The 21,485-nt window shown below is 37.1% G+C and overlaps 1 long non-coding RNA gene across 1 annotated transcript in view; it reads right to left on the bottom strand.

Moving 5' to 3' along the window:
- Window positions 1-13,429, bottom strand: part of LOC127515176 (uncharacterized) — an 84,201-nt gene extending 70,772 nt beyond the window's left edge. The window contains exon 1 of the long non-coding RNA XR_007930778.1: window positions 13,171-13,429. This is a non-coding gene — a long non-coding RNA (uncharacterized LOC127515176). The remainder of the gene's footprint in view (window positions 1-13,170) is intronic.
- Window positions 13,430-21,485: the final 8,056 nt, after the last annotated feature.

Raw genomic sequence — 21,485 nt, 5'->3', positions numbered from 1 at the left:
GGTTGGTGAGGTAACACTTTAGTTTATGGTCCATTTCTCACTATTAACTAGTTGCTTATTAACATGCATATTACTAGGATATTTGCTGTTTATTAGTACTTATAAAGCACTTATTAATGCCTTATTCTGCATGACCATATTCTACATCCCTTATTCCTACACTCTAAAAAAATGCTGGGTTAAAAACAACCCAAGTTGGGTTGAAAATGGACAAACCCAGCGATTGGGTTGTTTGAACTCAGCGATTGGGTTGTTTTAACCCAGCGGTTGGTTAAATGTACCCAACCTGCTGGGTAGTTTAATTCAACTCAAATATTGTTAAAACAATAAACATTTATTAAATTGCTTATTAATAAATGGTTACCTTATGATTATTATTGCTGCCTCTAGTAATTATGTGTCTGATTTTTTTTTCATTTTGGGTTCATATAGTATTCTTCATATAGAGTGTACCCATTACCTAAATTTAACAACTACCTTTCAAACTATTAATAAGCAGTAATTAGGAGTTTATTAAGGCAAAAGTCATAGTTAGTTAATAGTGAGAATTGGACCCTAATCTAAAGTGTGACCATATATTTCAGAACATTATAAACCATCCACAAAATTATGGAAAATATACAGAATATCTGAATGTAGTGAAAGATAAATTTGCTTTAACATAAATTTTACCTGTCATGGAAAAAATTAGACACACACACACACACACACACTAAAAATGTACCTTTCTGAATCACAGAGAGATTAATATAATTAGCCTGTTATAAATATGCAATCACAAAAATTATACCGTTTTAAGGGTCGACACATCTTACCCCATTCTCCCCTACAGTTTCATGTCAATGACAAGACAATTTTACTGAATGAACTTCCACTTCCAATAAATAAAAGCTGCCAAAATAAGACATCTCAGTGTCAATACACATAGATCTTTCTACAATAGTCTGTACACTCTTTAAAATAAAGGTTCAAAAAGGGTTTTTTTTCGCAATGATGCCATATTGGTTATCAAAACTGAAAAGAACCTTTCAGTGACCAGTCCACAAATCTTAATCTTAATATGAAGAACATTTTAATATTCTAAAGAACACTTGTGCAACGAAAAGGTTCCATGGATGTTTAAGGTTCTTTGTAGAACCATTAATGGCAATAAAGAACCTTTATTTTTAAGAGTACATGCTATGAGAGGTCTTCCTCTATGCGTGTCTCCTTGAAGGGGTACACACCTATGTTTCTGATCCAGAAAAAGAGGGGAAAGGAGAAAGACAGTAAAACAAATTTCACATGCATATTGCAACAGACTCTAAAAAATTTTGACAATCATTTTCAATCATCCTGAGCCGTGGTGCACTGCTTTGGCGTATTTGGCTGCACGGCGCTGAGGGGGGAAAGTTGAGCATTGTTCTGTTTGATGAAACTGTGGAGTGTTTGCTCGCTGTCTGCAGGGACTGTCTTGAAAACAAGCTATCTGAAAACTCCCCCCGCTGTGCGAAATGTTAAATAAACAAAGGCACGGATAAACAAAATCCCTCCATTTTAATGTCACCGAGAAGAAAGACCATGTTTTAATGCTAAGATTGCTGCTGGAAGCGAAAGTGCTGCCGACACAGTTTTATATGAAGTTTACACATCAGTAGGATCTGGATTATAATCACCTTTAATAATTATAAGGTTATGAGAAAGTAGAATGACAAAAAGTGGGAAAAAAGGCGCATTTCACTGAGTTCAGTGCTGAAAGACACTTATCAGAGAAAAGATTCATTGCGATGAACTCTCAAAGAGAACTTACAAGGAAAATGTTCAAGTGAAATATTTTAGAGATTTCACATATCTTCTGAAAAAAAAAAGGCATAACCATTTTTTATAAAGCTGTGTGATGGTTGTTTAGCAAAAGGACGACTTCATTGCTCAGAGGTTGCTTTTTCATAGCTCAGGGGATTTAATGGAGTTGTCAGTTGTGTTTTATTTAAGCGTCAACTTTTTCCTCAGATGTTTCTTCTAAAATTCCGAAATTATGAGAAATAAAGATGTAAACAAATGAGACAATTGCTGGCATGCAGTATAAGAGTACAAAGCAATAAAGTGAATGTGGATATCAGCTCAGATCATCTGGTTTTTAAAGAATTAGTTCTTATTGAAATCTTGCATTCTTGGCAAATATGAGCACAGTTTGAGATTATTGAGATCTCTTCAAGAAACATGTGAAATTACCAAGGTATTTTACCTCAAAAAGAAATATCTGAGAAGATGTAAGAAACCTCTCCATTTAACTTCATTTTAGTCTAGGAGAACAATTGAGATCTTAAAGAGACTTCATTTCTCTCCTATGGGGGAGGATAATGGGTCTTCAGTATGGCACAATATAGGATGTCTGGCTCAGTGATGTTTTATACAAATGTTACTCTGTCATACTCATCTTTTTCCAGGTTCTTCCATCTCAACTCAAACTTAAACTAAAACAATATCACCCCGAGAGTATACATAACTCCAGAATTACATCAATTTAATCCCAACATTCCCAATCAATGTATAAACTGTAACCTAAAGATAGGAACTTTATATCATTGCTTATGGAAGTGTCCCCAAGTTCAACTTTTTTGGGAAAAGGTTTTTGTATCACTGGTGTTGAAACAAAATGTCCTAAAGTTTGTATATTAAATATTTTTCCTGTAACTTCCACTGATAAGAAAATGTTGATCTTCTGTTTATTACAAGCAAAACTTGTAGTCGCTCATCATTGGAAAAACACAGAAAGCCCTAATTTTAAACAATGGTTACAGGAATTGTTTTATGTTTGACTTTGTGTAACCCCTTAACCTCACTCCCATCCGGGTCACGGCACCAATGTAACCCCTCCTGTTTGAACCGCCCACTCTAAGCAGGACTCGAACCCGGGTCTGCCGGCATGGGAGTCGGGCCCACTAACAAGGAGGCTAAAAACACCAGTCTCTAGCGTCAGTCACTAGATCGCCTCTTTGGATCAGGAGAGTGAGGTTTACACACACAGCTCTTACCGGCCTATGTCTGTTACATTTGGAAGAACTCACATATATTGTTAAGCTAAAACCTAAAAAGTTTTTCAATGTATGGAATCCCTTTATACAATTTTTGAAGGAAGCTGAACCAAATAGTCTATTTTCTGTGTAACTTGGCTTAGCATGCATCACGTCATGATATAAATCTACCGTTGTTTTGACATTTATGTATAGTTGTGGTTGATTTTTTTTATGCTTTAATGTTAATGTTTCTAAAATCAATAAAGACAGTGTTTTTTAAAAAAATAAAATAAAATAAAAAATCACCCCATGGTACAGTATGTCATGCAGAAATTTAGGAGCCAGAACCAGTTCGTTTGCTACAGACAGTGGAGGCCCCATGATGAACCACGTGATCAGAAACAATTTAATTCCCCAGCATCAGCCATCTCCACCTGATATGCTCCTGCAAGGTCATTAAGCTCGCCCTTGAAGGTCATGTGATTAATGAGCGGCAGAATCTCTGCGCAATAACGTGTATGAGCACGGCTCATATTCAATGGACAGCAGGGCCTGAGAGAATGAATAGCCAGAGACAATCAAGGTCCTCCAGAGCATCTTCACACTGCTCAAACGCACACAAACAAAGCATCACATTACCTAATTAGTTTCAATTAGCTTAAATCTGCTTCTGTTTATACAATTAAAGATCATCAAAGTCATTTGAGAATGTCTCAGGATCCTGGAATCAAAATCAGTACTGAATATAGTGTCAATATGTACAAACCTAAATACATTTGTCAGTAAATTTCTTGTATTAACATGTTTAGTGCAGACAGTTCTTTGAAATAAACTTTGCAATCAAAAATTATGCACATACTCATTTGAGTTGCTTCACTTAAATCACTCTTTTGGATTTTAATGTCTTCTTTTTTGTAGCAAAATATTTAGTTAAATGTTGCTCATCACTGTTTTATAACATATTTTCTAGTTTTATTAGCTTTATTTAGATTTAAATGCTGTCACTATAATTTAAGTTCTCTTTTTTGCCTAATAAATACTGTAAAAGTTAATTATACCAACTGATATTTATATATTTGGGGGAAAAAAAAAAATCACCCCCTTAAACTGTTGCTACTTTTTCCAGTGTAGCTTGACTTCAGTTTAACTACTTTAAATTACTTTTAATTTACGAATAGTTGTAAAGCTACAATTTGAAAACTACATATTACAGATCCTCCCGTCACACAGTTGAATTGATGCTGATAGTGTCGAATCACGCAGACTTCAGAGCGCATCATAAACACTGATTACTCACAGACATTCACACGTCAATGCTTATCAATGATCAGCTGATTGATTCAATCACAGGCTCTAAAATTGGGTAAAAACATACATAGCTCTGCTGCATGAATACAATATGAATGTTTAGTTACTAAATGGAAATAAATAAGTTGTTTCTCAAGAAATAAATGTTTCTCAGCCTTCTCAACATCAACACAAAGCCTTTATCTTTAGCATAAACATCAATATTACTAAAATTGCCAAAATTACAATTACATATTTTTTAAATAAAAAAAGATTCTTGTTTTTTCACAGTTTTTGACAGTTCTGGAGGCAAGGATGGAGAAACTTTTAAGATAAGCATAAGAAAAGAAAAAGCCACTATGCTAATCTCCTTTAAAAAAAAAAAAAAGAAAGAAAGTTTTTTTAGGTTTAACAATGTCAAAATGTTCCCCCTGGATCCTACTTATACTGTAGGTACCCACTGGCCTACAAGTACTCCTGGTTGGGAATCACTTTCATAAAGCACTATACAAGAAAACAGGTAAGGCAAAAAAATAATTGGTGAATGGACAAAGATGATGCAATGCATCTTAAAATGGCAACTTCCCGAAAAATCCAGAAGGGACACAGAGCAAATGCTTATTTCACACTTACTTAAGAGCAAGTGAATGGAGAGAGAGAGAAAAAAAGAGAAAAAGGGTGTTATAAACTCAGCTCTGAGGTCGAGTGCAATAATGGTTCCGCTCTTCAGCCACCTCAAACCCACTGCATCAGGAAGTGAAGAAATAAAATCACGTCCTTCTCACACACACACACACACCATGAACATGCCCACCATGTCACAATCTCACCTTCAATTTAGTGTGAAAGAAACCACCGATGGTGTCCTTGCAACATATGATTCAGTTGTACAGGAGGGAATTCTAAAGATGCAGAGGTATCAAAAATTTAGCATTGATTAATGCCTGAAAACTGTTACCAGTATGTTTCCTTTTCTCAATATAGTATAGATGAAAATATTTGAACAATTTTGTAAAATGTATTTGTCTCTCTCTTTCTCTGAAATGCCAGAGCTTCAGAACCCCTCTTGACCCACAGCGCTGAGAAACTCCCTCCAGATTCAAGAGCTCATGAGCATCAAACAGACAGACGATTTTTTAACAGATCAGATCATGTGAAACAAGTGCATTTTTTAATTAAAAATACATTTTAATATTTTTTTTTTTCTGTCATATTTAAATGACATCATATACACATTTATACAAAACACAGAATGTACACACACACAAACACATGTTTCTTTCACTATCTTAGTGAGGACATTGTAAAGACTTCCTTTGTTTTTATATCATGTTAATGATATTTTCTATGGCCTAACTCAACCTCCACCCCTAAACCTACACAGAAACATGTGCAAAACACTAGATTTAAATAAAAACATGTTTTGGCTGATTTTTAAGCCTTTTTAACTAGTGAGGACCAGTAAAATGTCCTCACTAGTCAGTTTCAGTTGTCATATTTCACTATTTAAGTGAGGACATTTGGCCCTTACAAGTATAGCTAAACCTGCACACACACACACAAACACACACATAATGTTTTTAACATAGGCCTAATGATTTTTATACTGTACAAAATGTATATTCTATCTCCTAACCCTAAACCTATCCATCACAGAAAACCTGCATTTTTCAAAAAACATCATTTAATATTATTTATAAGCTGTTCTCCTCTTGCAGACCAAAAAATATCCACGAGGTCAAAGATTTCTGGTTTTGCCTTCCTTTTGGAGACAATTTGTCCCTACAACGTAGGGAATACATGAACCACAAACACACACAAGTTGGGTTTCCATGTTTTATGGGGATATTCCATATAGACATAATCATTTTTACACTGTGTAAACTGTATATTCTATCCCCCTACCCCTAAACCTACCCATCACAGAAAACTTTCTGCTATTCTAGATTTTCAAAAAAGATCATTCTGTATGATTTATAAACTTGTTTCTTCATGGGGACCAAAAAATGTCCCCACAAGGTCAAAATTTACTGGCATTACTATACTTGTGGGGACATTTTGGGGACATCCCCATAATGTAGGGAATACCAGGACCACACACACACACACACACACACACATACACACACACTTCTATATATACCACGGGATTCCCCCTATATCTGGCAGCTTTAGTCTATCACCATCTCAATGCACAATCATATCAGATACATACTGACCCACAAACAAGCACACACACACACACACACACACACACACACACACAAAAATCCTGTATATTGTACATTACCTGGTATAAGGCTGATGAAATATAATATTAAACAATTTGGTCACTATTAAAATTTAATTATAAGAAATAGCCATTTTAAAATACCAGAAGACACACCTTAAATGACAAATTTCTCATTTTTCTTTATTCCATATTTCTAATTGTCATATTTTTTTAGGATTATTACAAATAGTGAAAATTCGACTCATTTAAAAAAAATCTTTTGACAAAATTAAATTGATTTATAGAGGAAAAAAGACAAAAGATGCTTTAAAATGGTGAAATGTTCAGTGTGTTACGGCTTTCTTGGAGCATGATCATGATGTGTGTAATACGTGCAGGGGCGGAGAGAGCAAAAGAGGAAGTGAGGCCATGCTGAGAGAGGGAAATGGGCTAGAGGACATTTCACGCTCATAGTGGCCAGTGAATTGGAATGACTGCAGCGCGGCATGATTTGAAGGTCAGGAGATAGTGGATTATATTCCAGAGGTAGAGAGAAGAGGCGGATGACGGGGAGGGGGATGGAGGAATAAACAGACTCGCCTCCACTCCTGCGTTCCGTCTTTCTTTCTATTTCTTTCTTTCTTTCCCCATTATTTCTTTGTTTTCCCCCCCTCCCCGATTACAGGACAGGAAGGCAGAATGAAAACACCAAGGCATCAAACCGACAGCCATTAGTCTCACACATCACGTCCCATGCGCGTGCGCGCACACACACACACACACGACACGCTGAGAAATCTCATTTTAGTCTTCTCTGACGTACCACCTCCCCATACTGGCCACTAACATCCACCCCCAGCCCAAAAGAGAGAGAGGCAGAAAAAGAAAATGTGTTTTACACAAACAATAACAGCGCTATCAGGCAGAGCGCAGCATTCCGAGAGCGTGATTTAATAAAAACAGAGCGGGATTGAATTATCATATTTTAACTGGATGTGTGTTTCAGTTAGAATGTGTGATTCAGGCCTACAAATGATCCGAACGCTTTTCCGAGGTGCAAGACAGCCCTCTCTCTTCCTCTCGGTGCTTCTCAAAAATGGAAAAGAGGTGGACGAGGGGAAGACAAAGAAGGTAAAGTAATAAGCCCCTTGGATATCAGTGACATAGAAAATAAACCGAGATGGCTGGAAAGCCAAAGCTCTCGTTTGATCTGGCTCCACGTACAGTACGAGTGTATCACAGAAGCCCAGACACGAGAGCTTGATGAGGATTATCCACATGATTGCAGTAATCAGATGGAATGAGATGCGAGATGACCATCTGTATTTGCCCCAGACGGCGCGATCGCTCCTCAGACCCTCTGAGGGATTTTACACATTCAACTAACATGGAACAGAGCAGCACGGCACGGCGGAGAAACAACAACAACAAGGAAACACAACAAACGCTGTGACGGGGATGTCAGGAGAAGACGTGCAAATCAAGCAAACTTGTATAATTAAATTAATTCCAGACGCACAGCAACTTTTTTTTTTTTTTTTTTTATCAGCCTTGGGCATTCTGCGTCTCTTTCATAATGATGTCCTAACACAAAACAAACAGCAGGCGGAACATGAAAGTGCTCCTTTTTCTTCCACCTATCTAACTCTGGAATTCTGGTTCTTCAGTTTAGGATTTTTAGGATTAAAGATTAAAGGTTTTTTTTTTTGTGCACTGGTGTAAATGAAATTTAGGAGGCCACTTTTAGCAGACATCACAATGGGGTTGAGAGGATTCTAGAATGTTGTGCCTGTGCTGATGCATGTAAACATGCACATCAAAAGCAAGCAACCAATCCACGGCTCCCGGATGCTCTGTCAACACGGACTGAGATGTCTTATAGGCAGAGAACAGGTGTCAATCATCCCGTGCAGCCAATAGGCTCGTCTCCCGTGGACGCAGCATGCTGGACTCACACACTTCCTTGTGAGCAGCAAGCATACAGTAGAAAAAACAGATACAGGATTTAAAGAATTTGAAATGGACACAAAAATTATGCCTACATTTTAAAATTATTTAATTCACAATACATTCTTTTTAATACTGTAGATCAGTTTCATTAGTATTGCACAGATTTCATTTTGAAATACTGTCTGACCAACTGAAATATTGCGAAATCCTTTAAAAAGCCAGCAACTCAGATAAGCCATGCTGCACATCTCCAACCAGAACATCCACGTGTCCTCAGGGCAGCACACAACAGACAAGAGAAACCAACATGTTTCACATGCACAGTTCTGACACAACCTGTAAATACAAGCTTGAATTCAAATCTATTCTTAATTTCTTTAAAAATAAATTAATTAATAACAACTAACGATATTCTCACAAAAACACTAACAAATGCAATAAAACATTTTAAAAAAAAAATACAATATCTGAATTATTTCTTTGCTATTCTTTCTTTTTTTTAAAAAAGGAAAATTAAACTGAATTTGTGCTACAAAAGAATTGAACAAGTAGTTAATTAGTATGTTTAGGTTTACATGAAGGATAATTAGAAATGATTATACATCTTCAGTCACCATTTACAAAGAGATTTGTTTATATTAATATTAATATCAATGAATTGGTTTATATGAAATTACATTAATGTTTAACATGTTACAATATACAGCAAATTAACATTAGAGGTAAATTAATAGAATCAAGAAACGTATTCATTCAGACATAACTGCAAAAATCGATTATAATTGGTGTTAATTAATATTTATTACAAAATATGGCAAACAATTGAAACAGAATTTTGAACTACAGTGCTGTCAAATTGATTAATCGCGATTAATCGCATCTAACATATGTGATTGTGTGTGTGTGTGTGTGTATATATATATGTGTGTGTGTGTGTGTGTGTGTGTGTGTATACACACATACATATTTATAATATATATAAATGTAGTAACATATATATACACACACTTTTATATTAGATGTGATCAATCGATTTGACGGCCTTAATATACATATAATTAAATCATATGCATATAAATATATATATATATAAAATTGCCATGTACATTTTAAAGAGCCACATTTGTAATTGCTTTATAAGAATATCTCTGCCGCCATGATGGTCACCATCATTGTCACCATCACTTTACCACAAGCATAACAACTACAGGCTGAAATGGCACACAGTGTGACAGTAACTAATATAAACGATCTGAATGTGATGTTTACACTGAACACATTTTACATTAGCAGGTCAAGCTTCAGTTCACAGTTCAATAGGGTCAGCATCTGAAGCTACAGCACATGCGTAGAGCATCTCCGGCCTCTCCTAGACGATAAGACGGGATAGAGGCCGGCCACGCTGTTCTCGTCCATATGAATGACTGCCTGTGTTAAGCCCCAAAAGCTGTCATTAATCCTGGATTTGAGGTGCAGAGCCGAATTTTGGTCATGTTATCAGAGCAGAGCCAAAAACCTCTATATTCACCAGAACAGCTGCACCAGAGCTAACTGGCTAAATCACCAAGGCAGCGTCCTGGGAACACTACAATACTACTATCTAATCTAAACACTACAGTTTATGACACATTATGTAAGTAATGTTTCCTAATACTAAGAAGAATACTTACTCAAATATTTTGTGGTGTAATAATTACACTGTAAAAAACAATTGTTGGTTTAACTTAAAAACCAAAGTTACCTGGTTGCAAAATTTTGAGTTCATTGAAATTATGATTAGTGAGGTGATTAGTTTAATCAACACAAACTCAAAATGTTATGTTATCTGAACCACATTAATTATTTAAGTTGATTTGACAAAAGAAAAATATTGTGATAACAAATCATGAAAATATTTTTTACAGTGTACAAAAGCCTATTATATATATATATATATATATATAGCTATAGTTTTGTGATGCAAATGTAAGACCCTCATCTCTTACTTTCTCTCTCTCCCCTGACACAAGCAGGCCAAGCTGAGATCCCAGGTACTGATACAGCCACCCACTTGAACGAATATAGAGACCTGGACCACCGAACATACACACATGCACTTAAATCATGCAGTAATCCACTCTGTCAGCGGACATGGCAAGAAATGGACATAAATGCACACATTTACACATCTAACGCATATGAAAACACAAATCTGGGCCCTAAAATGGCATTGATAATGACACATGTTCACACAATCTTTGATCAAAATCAAAAGCTGAACACTACGAACACACAATGACTACTGTATTTATATATAGATCCATTTGTGCAGGGCTATATGATCTTAGATCTGAAGCGCTGGCGTACGTGTGTATGCAAGTGTGCATGTTCATTCTGATGAATCTGCCTGTAGAGTTAGAGACCTGAAGTGAGAATTTATCATCTTAAAACCGCCAGATGAGGACGCACACACACTTGCACACACTCGACTGGATGAAATTCAGAGCTCGCCGGCAGCACATCAAGCTACACACAAAAACACATGCTGTGAAATCCAAATCATGCTCTACTCTTGCTGGTAAAACTCAGCCACTGTTTCATAGTGTTTATGAGTGTGTGTGTGTGCGTGTGTGTGCATGTGTGTGAATGCACTTGTCCTCTGAGTATCTCTGTGCAGAGTTTTCAGCCTAGAGGAGAGCGGATGCAGCACAGCACACCATGTGGTTTGGAAGCAGAATTATTTCCTTTTTACATCTCACATATGTAGCATATGTTTGCAATTTTCTTAACATCTAGAATAAATAAGATAAAATAGAAAAATCCAACTTTATACGGCTTCTGCAAATTCATGCATGATGCTTAAAAGCATATTAGTGTAGACTAACCTTTACACATTTTGCACATTTGCTGTAGCGTTTAGCATGAAGTGAATGGGAAGTCGCACAAGGGTGTATCTTGTCGTGCTGTGTGTTAATATGTGTTTGTGAGCATTCAGTCCTCCAGCCAGACTGGGTGCTGCTTATTTCTCCATCACAGCTCAAATGGGCTCCCGCGCTAGAATAAATCACTGTCGCCACGAAAATGCAGCGACAGCCATGATAGATGGCTGAAATGCGTGTGTTGATGTCTTTAGTGTTGCCGACAATTTGGTAAATCTCGCCTTTTCCTGTTTCTCCGCAGCATTGCGTGTGGGGTGCGAGGCATCTGAATGTTGACACAAACTACGAGAAGGGGCCCATACAGTGACATCAGCACGACACAACACTGCTAAAGTCAATTTGAACCTCGTCCTGTCAAAAAGTCAGGTGTTTGAATGTAAAAGTTACAATTACTAATGTAAATAATATGATTAAATGTAAAAAAATTCTAATCAAAAGCATGCATAAGGCTGTAGTTGACGGTGAGTGAAATCCATGTTCAAGGGTGAAAGTGTGTTTTCTTTAGGGCTGTTTAACGATTAATCACGATTAATCGCATCCAGTATAATACACATATTATATATAATATAAACATACATGTGAATATTGCTTAAATATATACATGTATGTGTTTATAAATATAAAATAAATATGCATAGTACACACACATATATTATGTGTAAACAAACTTATTTTGGATGCGATTAATCACGTCCAGATTAAAAGTATTATATCCATATTATATTATATACAATATAAATATATACATGTAAATATTTCTTAAATATATACATGTATGTGTATGTATTTAAAAATACAAAATAAATATGCATAGTACACACACATATATTATGTAAACAAAAACTGTTATTTTGAATGCGATTAATCGCGATTAATTGCATCCAGAATAAAAGTAGAATATACATATTATATACAATATAAATACATATGTAAATATTTCTTAAATATATACATGTATGTGTATGTGTTTATAAGTATGCATAGAACACACACACGTATGATGTAAAAACAAACTGTTATTTTGGATGCGATTAATCGCGATTAATCGTTAAACAGTCCTAGTTTTCTTTTCCAGTAAAAAAGGCCTGGTGCATATATGTACAAGTTACAATTAGCTACTAATGTAAATAATACGATGTAAAAAAGTTCCAATCAAATAGTCAAAAATTGTTTACAAAAGCATTGTAGTTGACAATGTTTCTCATGACGGGGGGGTTTCACCCACGTGTATTCGGGTCATGAGTGCAGTGACCCCCGTGTGTAATATGTCAGCGCTGCGTACGTAAGTCCTGCGTACGGCACGGCTGTCCGTCACGCAGACGCATCGCTATGACTCAAATGGTGACAAAGCGACTTAATATATTTTCCCGAACACCCCCCTCCCAAATCTTTTTATCTGACCAGTAAGCCAGCCCCCCAGTGCCTAAATATAGACCCCGACACCCCCGTCACACACCAACTGAGACACAAGAACACCCCGTTTCTGACTCAATCAGATCTATAACGGTGCAAACGCGAGACATTTTTGGCTTTCGCACACATAAAACCTGCGACATGGCACCTGTGAACTTGCAGACACTTGTCATGGCAGTTGGCCTGCTCCTGAATCCAAAGCCCCCCAACAAGCCAACGCTCGCACCTGGCAGGATCAAACAAGCGTGCACTCCCCACAAACTCTCTTACAATCAATACTTTCAGCCAACACCACGCAGCAGTCCCAGCTCCACCGCACACACACACACACACATATATATACAGGGAGAGAGAGTGGAACAGCACTCCAAAGAGCAGAAAGCAGTGTACTGACCTTTCTGTCTCTCTTTTTTTGCCTCCTTCCTTTCTTTCTTGCCCTCCTTGACGTCCAATCCACACTTGTCTTCTGGCTGCTGGTGCTGGGGCTACAGTAGTAGAGGAACGGTAGTGTGTGAGTGAGAGAGAGTGAGTGATCCTGCTCAACCTGACTAGAGCGGGCGCATTAGTGTGATTTCACACCCAGGCTGCAGCCCTGCCTACTGTCCTGATGGGGTTCCTGAATGTGCTGCTTATTTAGAGAGCCGGCACGCTGTACCTGGGCTTGCAGGCAGGCTGCTTAAAGCAAGAGCCAACATCTAGAGTGCATAATACCCCCACTCTCTCCCTCTCTCCGTCTCTCTCTCTCTCTCTCTCTCTCTCCCTCCCGCACACACACACACACACAAACACTAGTACGCTCTCCTAGTCACTGGCTGGCTGGAGAGGTAGACGCCGGCTCGGGCGTTCACGCAACCGCACGCGTACCTTTGGCAGAGCTGGTAGCCGGTGCGAGAATACACACACGGCGCTTTCTTTTCTCTCTAAGTGTTTAGAAGACAATTTCGACAAGGGATTGCTCCCAATCTACTTGGATGATCCAGATGGATGAGTTATAATATGCTTTCCAGTCTCTTGCTTTTTTGTCTGTCTGATTCTAGTCGTTTTAGCCTATTATCGAGATGCCACATGTTTCTGAAGAGGGAATGCCTCGCTCTCTTTCGGATTCGGTCCCTCGGCCGCTCGTCTCTGTGGGACGTGGCGGAGGGGGGCGGATGGGTGAACTAAATTGTGACTCAGGCTGAATGTGTATTAGTCAAATTTATTATTTATTGCCAAGCCGCATTCAGTTTCCCCCCCTCCGCACACGCGGATAGATGGAAAAGGGGGATGCATGGGGGGGTGGGGGGGAGTAGGGTCAAGGGTGCGAGGATTTTATTGTGGGGGGTTTGAGATATAGCCAGTGGTCATGATTTGGTGAGCGAGGCCTAGAGGGAGGTGAAAAGAATATATAAGATATTAATTTAATTTATTTATTTATTCAGCCAGTCCGCATGCCTTATCAGGCCGGTGTCTCTTAATGACATCACTGGCAGCTTCTCCAAGCTGTCCAAAATCACCCTGCCTCTCATTTTTCTTCAAAATGACTTCAATTCATTGTGTGTGTGTGTGCGCGCGTGTGTGCGAGTGTGCTACTGCCTATATCTAAAATTGAGAATAATGCTATCCAATGGGTCCACACTTTCATGCAAGATAGCCTCAGATCCAAAACAATCAAATAAATCGGGCAAAAAAATAAAATAAATAAACATAAAAAGTCAATAAAATTAGGTCTTCTTTACAAATTATTGAATAAATATTTTTACATAAAATATCAGTTTTGTTATTAAGTTCTTCTACTTACAAACTTATATTCCAAAGCAGCTTATATAATGCAATTATATAAGCACACAAAACATCGCATTTGGATTGTTTATGTTTGTGGTTTATAATAAATGTTGTTTATAATGAATGCTACTATAATCTTTGTTTTATACTTGTATTTTTAATTTCTGTTCTGAATACTGATCAATTTAAAAGATTTGTTGTGGAGTGAGGAGAACTAAAATACAGGTTTTTAGTGTTTATAATGTTTGCAAATGTTTTGTTTAATTTACTGGTATTTTGACTTGTACACAGATGTGACTTTTGTGTTGTTGTTGTTTTTTTTTCTTTGTTTTTTTGTTCTCTCAACAAGGCACGTTTGACTCAGTGCAACTCATTTTCCAGAAAATACAGTACATATTTTCAAACTCTTCCAATTCAAAAATGCCTGATTCAAATCATCAGAGACAGAATGGGTCAGATGAGGCAAACAAAAAAAATATGTAGAGATATGTTCAGTATATCATATATAAGCATTTACATCAAGCTGTTTACTAATAACAAATACTGCAAGACCACTCATAATGCTTAAAAAAACAAAAAATAATAAAAAAAGGAAATTATGTGTTTACAATACAGACAGAGAGTAGTTGAGCCTTCATACTAGTGCATTACAGTTTAAACCAGCGGTTCTCAAAGTGGTTTATTTTTAGCACTCCAATTTTACAGCAGACATCAAGCTGTGACCGAACATAGTACCAAAATTTTTCATAGAAAAGTGAAAAAATATATCTTATACATTTGTAAATCACATACAACCAGTGTTTGGGACAGTTACTTTTAAAAGTAATGCACTACAATAGTGCGTAACTCCCTAAAAAAGGTTACTAATTGCTTTAGTTACTCTTTATGGAACGTAATGTGTCACGTTACTCCCTAAAAAAAGTAACTAATTGTGTTACTTAGTTACTTTTTATGGAAAGTAATGTTTTACGTTACTCCCTAAAAAAGTAACAAATTGTGTTAGTTACTTTTTATGGAAAGAAGTGTGTTACATTACTTATGTGTTACTTTTTTTCATCTGGGTTGGGCTTTTTTTTTTTTAAATCATTTTTGCTTATTAGTATGGTTGAATTGGATCATCGAAGGTCAGCAGCAAAGACTAAATACATAAAGTTATTTAACATTTTTAATGATTGCAGGTTTGCGTAATATTGTGAGTTTGCTTTTCATTTTTTATTTATTTTCAGCAATACTGAATCTGTTTTTGTGCAAGTGAGAGAAGTAAATGCATGCTCACATTTAGTTTAGAAATCCCGATTTCTCTCAACACGGGGGCAGGAGAGGTGTCAGTCAATAAACTGGAAAACAATGTAACTTGCATTACTTCTTTGAAAAAGTAACTCAGATATTTTGTTGTAAATTTAAAAGCAATGCATTACTAGTTACTTGAAAAAAGTAATCTGATTACTACCACGTGTTACTTGTAATGCATTACCCATAACATGCATACAATGTATTAATATTGGTTTTAAAGGACAGGGTTGCATTAGATAATGTTTTTGTCTTGATTAACTAACTAGTCAAGAACCACTGGTTTTAGATACTCTTAGATAGGCAACAGGCCTCTGTAGGCCAAAAACACTACAGCAGTCCTAGAAAACCCAAACCACACACTGAACCAATGATTTATATGTCATAACCACAAACCCCATACTTCAAAACCCAGATATCAGACGTCAGACCAACGACCAGCACACCTAACATAACAAGGCATATCAAAGTCAAAACACAGTTTTAAATATAGAAATCCGCTTCAGTTCTTGCCTTTCCCCAAACCATCTGAATGGCTCATTCTCGTGAAGTTCAGAAAGCCATTGTGTGCGGGTAAGATGAGGGTGCGGAGGAAATAGTCGCAGCCATTTCAGCACAACCATTAAGGCTTAGAGTAGAACAGGTACCATTACAACTCAATCATTCTAATACACTCCTAATCATCCAAATTTTTATACATCAGTTTTAAAAGCCATGCTTAAAAAAAGAAATCATTTCCCTTACAGAGGTAATTTAAGTGAAAGAAAGCAAGAAAGAAAGAAAGAAAGAAAGAAAGAAAGGCTTTTTCCAAGATTGACAAGGTGCAGGAAAGAGGGAAAAAGATAGAATGGAGGGAGGAGGATATTCGTGAATCCCTCAGTACTCCTGTCATCTTCAGCATTTTACAAGCCCACAGAGATTTCCATTGGCTAAAATTAACACGAAGGACAATTAATATTAATAAGGGTGCCTGTGTTGGCAGAGACTTTTAAATGGGTTAAGTACAACTGCCCGAGCTGACGGGGTGGGGGAGACCTGTTAACGCTCATTCTCAATTAGCTTTCTCTGAGGAGAACTCGTCTGGCACACCATAAATGACTAACCAAGCCTCCATACACACAATTACCTGCTCCAAACCTCAACCAGTCCAACATCACACTCACACAGACCCGGCAAAACACTTAACATGACACAACTCCAGTCAGGACCCTCTCTGCCTCGACGTCTCCACCTGTCTCGGCTCGTTCTGTCTCTGCCTCTGTTCTTTCCTGCTGTTTTTGAACTTTCAATTCTCCTGAACAGCATTATGATTATATATTATTAATATTTCTGAATTATTACTCATTTTCTCCCTAAAAATGGAGTGCTTTAATTCACATTTGAAGTACTCATCAAGGCAGTGTGGCGAAATGAATGTGGACGGATACATTATATTTGCAAAAATGCAAAGAGCACATAAAATATATATGGAAATAATAAAATATTAAGTATTAATTTCAAAAAGATAATTTGCTCAGACCAAAATTGCCTTTTCATTAATCCCACCTTAGTTTTTTTCACCCTCTTTTTTTTTAACTAAAGACCTGAAACTTTCACAGAGTTATTAAAGATATTCTCTTTTCTATTAAAAAATATTCTATTGTCTTTTACCAAACTGAAGAATCTGAATGTGGGGGCATCTACATGTTTCTGTTTGATTTAGGTGTTATGACCCTAAATCAAAAATAATTACAAATACCTCAAACAACATTTTATAAAGAAATAAATACATTTCATATATTTATGAAAACTCAGTTGCCTATGACCATCCTTTGCCCACACTCAGTAGTGGCGTCCATTCATAACATTACAGCCATTTTAAATGGCAGACTGGTGGTCGGTGACATTGATTGTGTCAGTTCAGGTTTAAGGCATAGAAAATACGTGAAGGGAGACACTCTACTGTTGTGTATATGTAGGTCGCAATACAGAATGACACAATAGGCCAGCCAATAAGAACACTCATACACTGACTGTGAGTGAATGACTCATGTGCCTTACTGTGACCCCATTAGGACAGTAAGGTTATGGGTCACAGAGTGAAGTATTTTCTGACATAGATACAGGGGGAGAAAGACAGACAAGACAGAGAGATCATAGGCAGAGCAGGACTCTAGCAGCCTTTCACATTAGTGGCATTTAGTGGAAAGTGGAAAGATTCATGAAAGAATCTTTCTTTTGAATCATTTTGCCAGTTGGACTCGTTCGTTCACAAATAGGACTTGCAGAAGCTTTCCATGTCAACAATTCACATTAATGAATATAAATTAAAAAAAATAATAATAAAAAGCAAAAATTGTCAGTACAGACATTAATTTAAAAAAGTGTATATAAATATAAAATGTCTTCCCATTTGAAGGGGGGTGGTAGAAGTGACATTAAATAGAGAGCAAATACAGACTTTTGAGTCACCTGCTTCTAAGACTTTTGTAAAAAAAAAACAACAACAAAAAAAAAAAACACGTTATTATTGTTAACTTAATGGAAAATAATTAAAAATCGGGACAAAAAAAGGGACAAAAATAAATGAAAGCTAAACAGAAATATTAAAAAGACTAATAAAAATTACAAAAGCACATAAAATACTAAAACTTAAACAAAAACTGAAAATATAAAAATAATATGGCAATTATATGCAAGTGATTTTCTATAGAAGCTTGTTTCCAACACTGAATAAAAATAAAAAAGGTAATTGCGACTTTTTATCTCAAAATTCTGACTTTTTTTTCCTCGCAATCGTGAGTTTATATCTCACAATTCTTACTTTTTTTTTTCTCAAATATCGCAATTCTGACTTTATAATTTGCAATTGCAAGTTATAAAGACAGAACTGTGAGATATAAATTCGCAATTCTGAGAAAAAGAATTAGACTTTATGACTCGCAATGGCAAGCTTACATCTCACAATTGTGACTTTTTATCTCTAAATTCTGACTTTTTTTCAAAAAAAAAGTCAGAATTGAGAGATAAAAAGTCGCAATTATCTTTTAAATTGTTTTATTCTGTGGCGGAAACAAGCTTCCATAATTTCCATATGAACTCGAATTCTTCCAAGACCAAATTATCTGTGCTATTTTATAGATATATAATATATATATAATTTTATAGCTCTACTCTGTATCAGATGTCTCTGTATGTCTCTTTATAAGAAGTTTCTCCTAAAATACCCTAGGAGAAATAAAAATGAATAATAAAACTGATAATCTATACGTAACTGAGAAGTCCATGCTTTTCTGAGCTATGAAACCAGTTAATAAAGCAAACAGAATGAACAAATGAATAAAACAAACAGTTCGAAAGAACCGATTCGTGGAATCAAGCCATCGTTCTGTCATGGAGACCCCAATGGCTTTCTGAAGAGCTTTCCATTGTCTGGCGTGATGAACTTGAGGTTCAAGCTTTCAAGCCAAGGGGTGTGTCTGTCTAATCCTGACCCCCTGCAGCCCCTCGTCCCCCACCCTGCACACGCTCCAGCTGACGCCTGCCCCGATGACCAGCGCTTCATCGCAGCACTGAATAAAACACCCCGTAATGAGACAGGCCACAAAATGGCTCCTCCACCAGCAGATATAGCTGGTGCCGGATGAGCGAGACAGGAAAGAGAGAGAGACAGAGGGGGGCAGAGTGGAGAGCAAAAGACTGAAAAACAGCAAAAAGGTCACATCGCTGCTTTCAATACTTCCTCTTTTCAATCATTTCCTCTCTTCCAAAGGGTTTTTTTTCTGTGCATTTCACTTTCACACCTTCTATTTTCCTCTGCAGTCATTTTCCTCTTCCCTCTCTCCACTCCGCACGAAAATACTTATTGAGGAGACAAAGGAAGGGAATGTAGGGAAGAGACAGGTGGCTATGTCTGAGGGATGAGAGAATCACAGGAGTGAAATCCAGTCTTCCCTCTTCATTGAGCATAATAATAAAAGGTTACAGGGTGAAAAAAATGGCTTTCTTCTACATTTGAGATAACACACGGAAGAAAGAACAATCTCTGTTGCATCTCTATGTTTTTATTTGCCCCTCCTTCTTCAGGAAGACCTCAAACTCCCTAAGAGAAGCAGTGTCCACTCCTTCCCATCCATCCACTCTCACTTATGTAATTTTCTTGTTTACATTGTTTCAGGCCTTGTTATGCACGGAATGCTCCAAATGCATCTCAACCACTTTATTTTTTATAAATAGCTTAAAGAATATAAATGTTCCCTGACTGGACCTCCAGAGACAGGTGGTGCCGAATAAATCTGTAAATCATTCAATCTGGAAGATGAACGGTGTGTTTCGGACTTCATTGGCTCTGGTTTCGGATGAATGCGCGGTGTGAGACTTCCAGCGTACCCACCGGGGAGGACGTGGTGGATGGGCTTAGCTTGGTTACAGCCACGCAAATGAAGCAAAGTGCACTGACCTCTGCTCTCTCTTACATGCACATTCATACTGCCGATGCACTCTCAGAAAAAAAAGGTACAAAAGCTGTCACTGGGGCAGTACCCTTTCAAAAGGTACATCTTTGTACCTAAAGAGTGCATATTAGTACCTCAATGTAGGGCAATTTTTGCAATTTTTTCGATTAATTCGAAAATTAATTCGTTTTGCCATGGTTTTATTAGTTTTAAATTGAGAAATCGTGTTTTTTTTGTTTTGTTTTATTTGAATAAAAATGTTATCAAACGTTACAGTTAGACATGTTTACAATTCTGCAATGATAACAGTTAAGACAAGAAAATGATCCGACCACATGATGGCGCGCCTGATTAACTGCTCTCATGTGACGTAGAAAATACACAGTGTATGTAGAACATAGAGTCTAACACCGTGGCTGAGTCCGAAAACTGGAAAACGCTGCCTTCGGAGGACACATTTAAGGTAGGAAGGCATCAAGACACGTATGAATCCCATGTTAGCTTCACTTCCTGTCTCCTGAAATAGCTTCATTTGATCGATTTTTGAAAGCAGCATAGATGTATCCTTCACTGCCTTTGATATCCCACAATCCTGTGCTTTCTATTCTGTGACAGCTGAACTAGAAAAATAAAGATGGCGTTTGCTGTTCAGTTTGTGTGTAAATGTACGTTTTTGACCAACATTTTCCACTTTTGATGTCATTTCTAGCAAGAAATTACTACTGTAGTAATTAAATATTTGTTTAGTTCTCACCAAAGCTCGTGCTATTTTGCAGTAGATCATTAAACCGTTACGCTGCCTCAGAAGTCTGTCTGAAATCAGTTTTGTGAGGTGCCTTCATGCTCAAACACTGCCTTAAAAGTCATTGCCTAACAGGGGAGCAAGGCAACAAGTCAGCTGCCTAGGTTTTCGGATGCAGCCCATGTCCTAAACAGACGCGATGCGATAGGATAGGATTCCAGCGACAAGCAATTTGTCTGTCCACACCAGATACGACGCGACTATGAGACGTGATAAAGTCAATAAAAAAATCACAGCCAATCAGAAGAGCGCATGGGCGGGCTCTTTCGGCAAGCTCCCGGCACTCGACGAAATGGTTAAGTAGGCTACGTAATCAAATTTATGAATATTACACCAATTTAACATTATTAAAAATACATACTGAGTTACTGAAACTTTTTTTTTTTTTTTTGTCATAGAATACACTTACTGTTCACAGTG

This window comes from Ctenopharyngodon idella, chromosome 7, assembly GCF_019924925.1.
Source record: "Ctenopharyngodon idella isolate HZGC_01 chromosome 7, HZGC01, whole genome shotgun sequence".
NCBI lineage: Eukaryota > Metazoa > Chordata > Actinopteri > Cypriniformes > Xenocyprididae > Ctenopharyngodon > Ctenopharyngodon idella.
This window is presented reverse-complemented; position numbering and strand designations above follow the sequence as displayed.